We start from the raw sequence: 8,335 nt of genomic DNA, 5'->3' as shown, positions 1-8,335 counted from the left end.
ATGGATAAGGCACTGGCCTCCTAAGCCAGGTATTGTGGGTTCAAGTCCCATCTGAGGTGATAACAAAAATCCTCCTTCTTTCTTTTCCAGAAAATTAGGTAGATTTATTACATGCTTCCTCTCGGAAGTTTATGAGGGATTAGGTACTTTGAAACTGTCCCATTTTACTTGTGTACACTTCACAGTCATTTTAGTGTTCTGAAACTGCAAAGTAGATTATTAAATGCCTATTTTTGTGAGATGCATTTTCGACCGGCCAGAACATATTCTTTTGGAAAAAATGATTTGAATTGGATTGGTGTGAATCTTGTTTCTAGAGGTGGTGACAGGCTTTCAGCTACTTGAATAGGTCAAGCCAGGATTCATAAAACGTATACAACCTATGTGAGTGTGAAAAATTAGCATATGCAGGAAGGAGCAATTTGTACTACTTTCAAAACAGTTTCACTCCACGTCTGGAAACGTCCAGAGCTATGTAGAGCATACAAATGAGCTTTAAACTCATGAGGAAAGAGGTTTGTATGCAAAAAGGAAAACAAAAGCATACCGTACTCATAAAATTCTCAATATATAGATTCCAAAAAAGTGCTTCCAGCGAAAAGAGCTGAAAGAACACTATGGGATGTAAACCTGAATACCTTTCAATAATATGTTCTCCATCCATGCATGCCACCTACATGATAAAAATCATCTCAGGTGAACGGATGACTGCGTGGCCTAATGGATAAGGCATCTGACTTCGGATCAGAAGATTGAGGGTTCGAGTCCCTTCATGGTCGTTTTTGGCCAATGGTCACACAATCTGCTTTACATTCAGAGTGGAAAAAGTCTTTTCCAATACTCTTGTAGTCCTCACTTTCTCATTACTAATCATTAATAAAGTGGAGTACATACTGTAAACTCATTCAGGTTGCATCTTCAGTCTAACTACTTGTGCATTTTAGTGGCATTAAAAAGTGCTTCTATGCCGACGCACTGAATATGTAATAGGTTTGCAGAATTTTGACGTGACAGAATGGGTTTTTAGCTTAAGTGTGTGTAGAAGAACTGCAAGGTGTGTGCCTATGAGTGCATAGAGTGGTACATGTGTAAAATCTGTATGATTTGGGCAGTTAAAGTGCTGATTTTGCCTCAGAGTAAGAAAAGTACTACACAAAATGTATAAAGGATCGGCACATTGGCTGCCTTTGCTGATGCCCCCATTGCCTAATTTGTAGTGCAATGGTTAAGTTGCAGAGTGTGGTTGAACTTGGTTAGGAGACTTAGTGCCTCTTTCCGTGTCCTACTGATGATAAGGATGGCTTGATACCCTTTTCTAAGCCCAGTATATTGAGAAAAGAAGTAAGTGAAGAAGAAGTGTGGAGTCGAAAGTGGTTCTCCAATTTCTCTCCACTTGCTAAAATTGCAAAGTCTCCATTATAGCATAGAAGAGAGCGTTAAAGTCGGGGATGGAAGAGGATGAAAATGGGAAGTTTACTTATATAGAGAAGTGAGAAATGCCCTGTGTGCACACACCGGTGTCTGACCATAGAATACATTTAAATAATGCCTCTAGAAAAGAGCTATGCATGTGTGCCTCAGTGGCCTCATGGATAAGGCACTGGCCTCCTAAGCCAAGGATTGTGGGTTCAAGTCCCATCTGAGGTGATAACAAAAATCCTCCCTCTTTCTTTTCCAGAAAATTAGGTAGATTTATTACATGCTTCCTCTCAGAAGTTTATGAGGGATTAGGTACTTTGAAACGGTCCCATTTTACTTGTGTACACTTCACAGTCATGTTAGTGTTCTGCAACTGCAAAGTAGATTTTTAAATGCCTATTTTTGTGAGATGCATTTTCGACCGGCCAGAACATATTCCTTTGGAAAAAATGATACGAATTGGATTGGTGTGAATCTTGTTTCTAGAGGTGGTGACAGGCTTTCAGCTACTTGAATAGGTCAAGCCAGGATTCATAAAACTTATACAACCTATGTGAGTGTGAAAAATTAGCATATGCAGGAAGGAGCAATTTGTACTACTTTCAAAACAGTTTCACTCCACGTCTGGAAACGTCCAGAGCTATGTAGAGAATACAAATGAGCTTTAAACTCATGAGGAAAGAGGTTTGTATGGAAAAAGGAAAACAAAAGCATATCGTACTCATAAAATTCTCAATATATAGATTCCAAAAAAGTGCTTCCAGCGAAAAGAGCTGAAAGAACACTATGGGATGTAAACCTGAATACCTTTCAATAATATGTTCTCCATCCATGCATACCACCTACATGATAAAAATCATCTCAGGTGGACGGATGACCGCGTGGCCTAATGGATAAGGCGTCTGACTTCGGATCAGAAGATTGAGGGTTCGAGTCCCTTCGTGGTCGTTTTTGGCCAATGGTCACACAATCTGCTTTACATTCAGAGTGGAAAAAGTCTTTTCCAATACTCTTGTAGTCCTCACTTTCTCATTACTAATCATTAATAAAGTGGAGTACATACTGTAAACTCATTCAGGTTGCATCTTCAGTCTAACTACTTGTGCATTTTAGTGGCATTAAAAAGTGCTTCTATGCCGACGCACTGAATATGTAATAGGTTTGCAGAATTTTGACGTGACAGAATGGGTTTCTAGCTTAAGTGTGTGTAGAAGAACTGCAAGGTGTGTGCCTATGTGTGCATAGAGTGGTACATGTGTAAAATCTGTATGATTTGGGCAGTTAAAGTGCTGATTTTGCCTCCGAGTAAGAAAAGTACTACACAAAATGTATAAAGGATCGGCACATTGGCTGCCTTTGCTGATGCCCCCGTTGCCTAATTTGTAGTGCAATGGTTAAGTTGCAGAGTGTGGTTGAACTTGGTTAGGAGACTTAGTGCCTCTTTCCGTGTCCTACTGATGATAAGGATGGCTTGATACCATTTTCTAAGCCCAGTATATTGAGAAAAGAAATAAGTGAAGAAGAAGTGTGGAGTCGAAAGTGGTTCTCCAATTTCTCTCCACTTGCTAAAATTGCAAAGTCTCCATTATAGCATAGAAGAGAGCGTTAAAGTCGGGGATGGAAGAGGATGAAAATGGGAAGTTTACTTATAGAGAGAACTGAGAAATGCCCTGTGTGCACACACCGGTGTCTGACCATTGAATACATTTAAATAATGCCTCTAGAAAAGAGCTATACATGTGTGTCTCAGTGGCCTAATGGATAAGGCACTGGCCTCCTAAGCCAGGGATTGTGGGTTCAAGTCCCATCTGAGGTGATAACAAAAATCCTCCCTCTTTCTTTTCCAGAAAATTAGGTAGATTTATTACATGCTACCTCTCTGAAGTTTATGAGGGATTAGGTACTTTGAAACTGTCCCATTTTACTTGTGTACACTTCACAGTCATTTTAGTGTTCTGAAACTGCAAAGTAGATTATTAAATGCCTATTTTTGTGAGATGCATTTTCGACCGGCCAGAACATATTCTTTTGGAAAAAATGATTTGAATTGGATTGGTGTGAATCTTGCTTCTAGAGGTGGTGACAGGCTTTCAGCTACTTGAATAGGTCAAGCCAGGATTCATAAAACTTATACAAACTATATGAGTGTGAAAAATTAGCATATGCAGGAAGGAGCAATTTGTACTACTTTCAAAACAGTTTCACTCCACGTCTGGAAACGTCCAGAGCTATGTAGAGCATACAAATGAGCTTTAAACTCATGAGGAAAGAGGTTTGTATGCAAAAAGGAAAACAAAAGCATATCGTACTCATAAAATTCTCAATATATAGATTCCAAAAAAGTGCTTCCAGCGAAAAGAGCTGAAAGAACACTATGGGATGTAAACCTGAATACCTTTCAATAATATGTTCTCCATCCATGCATACCACCTACATGATAAAAATCATCTCAGGTGAACGGATGACCGCGTGGCCTAATGGATAAGGCGTCTGACTTTGGATCACAAGATTGAGGGTTCAAGTCCCTTCGTGGTCGTTTTTGGCCAATGGTCACACAATCTGCTTTACATTCAGAGTGAAAAAAGTATTTTCCAATACTCTTGTAGTCCTCACTTTCTCATTACTAATCATTAATAAAGTGGAGTACATACTGTAAACTCATTCAGGTTGCATCTTCAGTCTAACTACTTGGCATTTTAGTGGCATTAAAAAGTGCTTCTATGCCGATGCACTGAATATGTAATAGGTTTGCAGAATTTTGACGTGACAGAATGGGTTTTTAGCTTAAGTGTGTGTAGAAGAACTGCAAGGTGTGTGCCTATGTGTGCATAGAGTGGTACATGTGTAAAATCTGTATGATTTGGGCAGTTAAAGTGCTGATTTTGCCTCCGAGTAAGAAAAGTACTACACAAAATGTATAAAGGATCAGCACATTGGCTGCCTTTGCTGATGCCCCCGTTGCCTAATTTGTAGTGCAAAGGTTAAGTTGCAGAGTGTGGTTGAACTTGGTTAGGAGACTTAGTGCCTCTTTCCGTGTCCTACTGATGATAAGGATGGCTTGATACCATTTTCTAAGCCCAGTATATTGAGAAAAGAAGTAAGTGAAGAAGAAGTGTGGAGTCGAAAGTGGTTCTCCAATTTCTCTCCACTTGCTAAAATTGCAAAGTCTCCATAATAGCATAGAAGAGAGTGTTAAAGTCGGGGATGGAAGAGGATGAAAATGGGAAGTTTACTTATAGAGAGAACTGAGAAATGCCCTGTGTGCACACACCGGTGTCTGACCATAGAATACATTTAAATAATACCTCTAGAAAAGAGCTATGCATGTGTGTCTCAGTGGCCTAATGGATAAGGCACTGACCTCCTAAGCCAGGGATTGTGGGTTCAAGTCCCATCTGAGGTGATAACAAAAATCCTCCCTCTTTCTTTTCCAGAAAATTAGGTAGATTTATTACATGCTTCCTCTCGGAAGTTTATGAGGGATTAGGTACTTTGAAACTGTCCCATTTTACTTGTGTACACTTCACAGTCATTTTAGTGTTCTGAAACTGCAAAGTAGATTATTAAATGCCTATTTTTGTGAGATGCATTTTCGACCGGCCAGAACATATTCTTTTGGAAAAAATGATTTGAATTGGATTGGTGTGAATCTTGCTTCTAGGGGTGGTGACAGGCTTTCAGCTACTTGAATAGGTCAAGCCAGGATTCATAAAACTTATACAAACTATGTGAGTGTGAAAAATTAGCATATGCAGGAATGAGCAATTTGTACTACTTTCAAAACAGTTTCACTCCACGTCTGGAAACGTCCAGAGCTATGTAGAGCATACAAATGAGCTTTAAACTCATGAGGAAAGAGGTTTGTATGCAAAAAGGAAAACAAAAGCATATCGTACTCATAAAATTCTCAATATATATATTCCAAAAAAGTGCTTCCAGCGAAAAGAGCTGAAAGAACACTATGGGATGTAAACCTGAATACCTTTCAATAATATGTTCTCCATCCATGCATACCACCTACATGATAAAAATCATCTCAGGTGGACGGATGACTGCGTGGCCTAATGGATAAGGCGTCTGACTTCGGATCAGAAGATTGAGGGTTCGAGTCCCTTCGTGGTCGTTTTTGGCCAATGGTCACACAATCTGCTTTACATTCAGAGTGGAAAAAGTCTTTTCCAATACTCTTGTAGTCCTCACTTTCTCATTACTAATCATTAATAAAGTGGAGTACATACTGTAAACTCATTCAGGTTGCATCTTCAGTCTAACTACTTGTGCATTTTAGTGGCATTAAAAAGTGCTTCTATGCCGACGCACTGAATATGTAATAGGTTTGCAGAATTTTGACGTGACAGAATGGGTTTTTAGCTTAAGTGTGTGTAGAAGAACTGCAAGGTGTGTGCCTATGTCTGCATAGAGTGGTACATGTGTAAAATCTGTATGATTTGGGCAGTTAAAGTGCTGATTTTGCCTCAGAGTAAGAAAAGTACTACACAAAATGTATAAAGGATCGGCACATTGGCTGCCTTTGCTGATGCCCCCGTTGCCTAATTTGTAGTGCAATGGTTAAGTTGCAGAGTGTGGTTGAACTTGGTTAGGAGACTTAGTGCCTCTTTCAGTGTCCTACTGATGATAAGGATGGCTTGATACCATTTTCTAAGCCCAGTATATTGAGAAAAGAAGTAAGTGAAGAAGAAGTGTGGAGTCGAAAGTGGTTCTCCAATTTCTCTCCACTTGCTAAAATTGCAAAGTCTCCATTTAGCATAGAAGAGAGCGTTAAAGTCGGGGATGGAAGAGGATGAAAATGGGAAGTTTACTTATAGAGAGAAGTGAGAAATGCCCTGTGTGCACACACCGGTGTCTGACCATAGAATACATTTAAATAATGCCTCTAGAAAAGAGCTATGCATGTGTGTCTCAGTGGCCTAATGGATAAGGCACTGGCCTCCTAAGCCAGGGATTGTGGGTTGGAGTCCCATCTGAGGTGATAACAAAAATCCTCCCTCTTTCTTTTCCAGAAAATTAGGTAGATTTATTACATGCTTCCTCTCGGAAGTTTATGAGGGATTAGGTACTTTGAAACTGTCACGTTTTACTTGTGTACACTTCACAGTCATGTTAGTCTTCTGAAACTGCAAAGTAGATTTTTAAATGCCTATTTTTGTGAGATGCATTTTCGACCGGCCAGAACATATTCCTTTGGAAAAAATTATATGAATTGGATTGGTGTGAATCTTGTTTCTAGAGGTGGTGACAGGCTTTCAGCTACTTGAATAGGTCAAGCCAGGATTCATAAAACTTATACAACCTATGTGAGTGTGAAAAATTAGCATATGCAGGAAGGAGCAATTTGTACTACTTTCAAAACAGTTTCACTCCACGTCTGGAAACGTCCAGAGCTATGTAGAGCATACAAACGAGCTTTAAACTCATGAGGAAAGAGGTTTGTATGCAAAAAGGAAAACAAAAGCATATCGTACTCATAAAATTCTCAATATATATATTCCAAAAAAGTGCTTCCAGCGAAAAGAGCTGAAAGAACACTATGGGATGTAAACCTGAATACCTTTCAATAATATGTTCTCCATCCATGCATACCACCTACATGATAAAAATCATCTCAGGTGGACGGATGACCGCGTGGCCTAATGGATAAGGCGTCTGACTTCGGATCAGAAGATTGAGGGTTTGAGTCCCTTCGTGGTCGTTTTTGGCCAATGGTCACACAATCTGCTTTACATTCAGAGTGGAAAAAGTATTTTCCAATACTCTTGTAGTCCTCACTTTCTCATTACTAATCATTAATAAAGTGGAGTACATACTGTAAACTCATTCAGGTTGCATCTTCAGTCTAACTACTTGTGCATTTTAGTGGCATTAAAAAGTGCTTCTATGCCGACGCACTGAATATGTAATAGGTTTGCAGAATTTTGACGTGACAGAATGGGTTTTTAGCTTAAGTGTGTGTAGAAGAACTGCAAGGTGTGTGCCTATGTGTGCATAGAGTGCTACATGTGTAAAATCTGTATGATTTGGGCAGTTAAAGTGCTGATTTTGCCTCCGAGTAAGAAAAGTACTACACAAAATGTATAAAGGATCGGCACATTGGCTGCCTTTGCTGATGCCCCCGTTGCCTAATTTGTAGTGCAATGGTTAAGTTGCAGAGTGTGGTTGAACTTGGTTAGGAGACTTAGTGCCTCTTTCCGTGTCCTACTGATGATAAGGATGGCTTGATACCATTTTCTAAGCCCAGTATATTGAGAAAAGAAGTAAGTGAAGAAGAAGTGTGGAGTCGAAAGTGGTTCTCCAATTTCTCTCCACTTGCTAAAATTGCAAAGTCTCCATTATAGCATAGAAGAGAGCGTTAAAGTCGGGGATGGAAGAGGATGAAAATGGGAAGTTTACTTATAGAGAGAAGTGAGAAATGCCCTGTGTGCACACACCGGTGTCTGACCATAGAATACATTTAAATAATGCCTCTAGAAAAGAGCTATGCATGTGTGTCTCAGTGGCCTAATGGATAAGGCACTGACCTCCTAAGCCAGGGATTGTGGGTTCAAGTCCCATCTGAGGTGATAACAAAAATCCTCCCTCTTTCTTTTCCAGAAAATTAGGTAGATTTATTACATGCTTCCTCTCGGAAGTTTATGAGGGATTAGGTACTTTGAAACTGTCCCATTTTACTTGTGTACACTTCACAGTCATTTTAGTGTTCTGAAACTGCAAAGTAGATTATTAAATGCCTATTTTTGTGAGATGCATTTTCGACCGGCCAGAACATATTCTTTTGGAAAAAATGATTTGAATTGGATTGGTGTGAATCTTGCTTCTAGGGGTGGTGACAGGCTTTCAGCTACTTGAATAGGTCAAGCCAGGATTCATAAAACTTATACAAACTATGTGAGTGTGAAAA

At 39.5% G+C, this 8,335-nt stretch overlaps 3 non-coding genes across 3 annotated transcripts; all 3 read left to right on the top strand.

Annotated features, from left to right (window-relative positions):
- Positions 1-2,294: 2,294 nt before the first annotated feature.
- TRNAR-UCG (transfer RNA arginine (anticodon UCG)) lies at positions 2,295-2,367 on the top strand. The gene has a single exon. It is a non-coding gene; the product is annotated as a tRNA-Arg (tRNA).
- A 3,102-nt stretch (positions 2,368-5,469) lies between these two features.
- TRNAR-UCG (transfer RNA arginine (anticodon UCG)) lies at positions 5,470-5,542 on the top strand. The gene has a single exon. It is a non-coding gene; the product is annotated as a tRNA-Arg (tRNA).
- Positions 5,543-7,056: 1,514 nt separating this feature from the next.
- TRNAR-UCG (transfer RNA arginine (anticodon UCG)) lies at positions 7,057-7,129 on the top strand. The gene has a single exon. It is a non-coding gene; the product is annotated as a tRNA-Arg (tRNA).
- Positions 7,130-8,335: the final 1,206 nt, after the last annotated feature.

Source organism: Triturus cristatus, chromosome 4_1 (genome assembly GCF_964204655.1).
Source record: "Triturus cristatus chromosome 4_1, aTriCri1.1, whole genome shotgun sequence".
NCBI classification, from domain to species: Eukaryota; Metazoa; Chordata; class Amphibia; order Caudata; family Salamandridae; genus Triturus; species Triturus cristatus.
This window is presented reverse-complemented; position numbering and strand designations above follow the sequence as displayed.